Genomic DNA, 1548 nt, shown 5'->3' with positions numbered 1-1548 from the left:
TTTTTTGAGACAGTCTCAGTTGCCCAGGCTGGAGTGCAGCGGTGCGATCTCAGCTCATTGAACCTCCTGGATTCAAGGGATTCTCCTGCCTCAGTCTCTTGAGTAGCTTTGATTACAGGTATGTGCCACAATGCCCAGCTCATTTTTGTATTTTTAGTAGAGATGGGGTTTCACCATGTTAGTCAGGCTGGTCTTGAACTCCTGACCTAATGATCTGCCCTCCTTGGCCTCCCAAAGTGCTGGGATTACAGGTGTGAGCCAACACACCCAGACAGACTCATGCATTTTTAAAAAATACTTTGTCTTGTAATCAAATACCAGGTTATTATTTTTTAAGATATTTCCAACTTTGGCCATAGGAGCTCTTTCCATTGGATCCCATGTCCTTTTGCCATGACTCTGAGGTAGGAGGCAGGACTCAATTCCAGAGGTAGGGCTTGGATACTGGACCAAATTGAGGACTAGCTAAAACAGAGATGGGGCAGAAGCACCTTTCTATAAGACATGCCCACCAGTGTGCCATGGCAACATACAGAAGTTACCACCCCTTTCTAGGACAACCTGGAAGCTAGCACCCCTTTTAAAGAAATTTCTGCATAATCTACCCCTTAATTAATCTGCCCTGTAATGTGCCCTGGCTCCACAAAGAGCAGTCCCTCTGCTGCTGCTTAGACACTGCTGCTTCAGTAAAAATTGCTGTCCAACACCACTGGTTTGCCCTTGAATTCCTTCCTCAGCAGAGCCAATAACCCTCCCAGGCAAAGCCTCAATTTGGAGGCTCACTTGCCCTGCATCAGCTCCACTACTATTTCTTTTATATATATATATAACAGAAAAAAACCAACTTTATTATTGGTTTGTTGCATAGGTGCATTGTTGCATAGGTACATACATGGCAATGTGGTTTGCTGCCTCCATCCCCATCACTTATATCTGGCATTTCTCCCCATGTTATCCCTCCCCTTGCCCACTGTCCCTCCCCTAGTCCACCAACAAACCCCAGTGAGCGATGCTCCCCTCCCTGTGTCCATGTGTTCTCATTGTTCAACACCTGCCTGTGAGTGAGAACATGTGGTGTTTGATTTTCTGTTCTTGTGTCAGTTTGCTGAGAATGATGGTTTCCAGGTTCATCCATGTCCCTACAAAGGACACAAATTCATCTCCTTTGATGGCTGCATAGTATTCCATGGTGTATATGTGCCACATTTTACCTGTCCAGTCTATCATCGATGAACATTTGGGTTGGTTCCAGGTGTTTGCTATTGTAAACACTGCCAAAATGAACATATGCATGCATGTGTCTTTATAATAGAATGATTTTTAATCCTTTGGATATATACCCAGTAATGGGATTGCTGGGTCAAATGGAATTTCTATTTCTAGATCCTTGAGGAATCGCCACACTGTCTTCCACAATGATTTAACTAATTTGCACTCCCACCAACAGTGTAAAAGTGTTCCTATTTCTCCACATCCTCTCCAGCATCTGTTGTCTCCAGATTTTTTAATGATCGCCATTCTAACTGGTGTGAGATGGTATCTCGATGT

At 44.1% G+C, this 1548-nt stretch overlaps 1 protein-coding gene across 3 annotated transcripts in view; it reads left to right on the top strand.

The window, feature by feature from the left end:
- LOC108302951 (transmembrane protein 14C) overlaps positions 1-1548 on the top strand; it is a 110730-nt gene that overhangs the window by 98195 nt on the left and 10987 nt on the right. The gene's annotated exons all lie outside the window — the stretch shown is intronic.

Source organism: Cebus imitator, unplaced genomic scaffold (genome assembly GCF_001604975.1).
Source record: "Cebus imitator isolate Cc_AM_T3 unplaced genomic scaffold, Cebus_imitator-1.0 Scaffold43, whole genome shotgun sequence".
In the NCBI taxonomy this organism is placed as follows: domain Eukaryota; kingdom Metazoa; phylum Chordata; class Mammalia; order Primates; family Cebidae; genus Cebus; species Cebus imitator.
The sequence above is the reverse complement of the archived record's forward strand: the minus strand, read 5'-3'. Positions and strand labels throughout refer to the sequence as shown.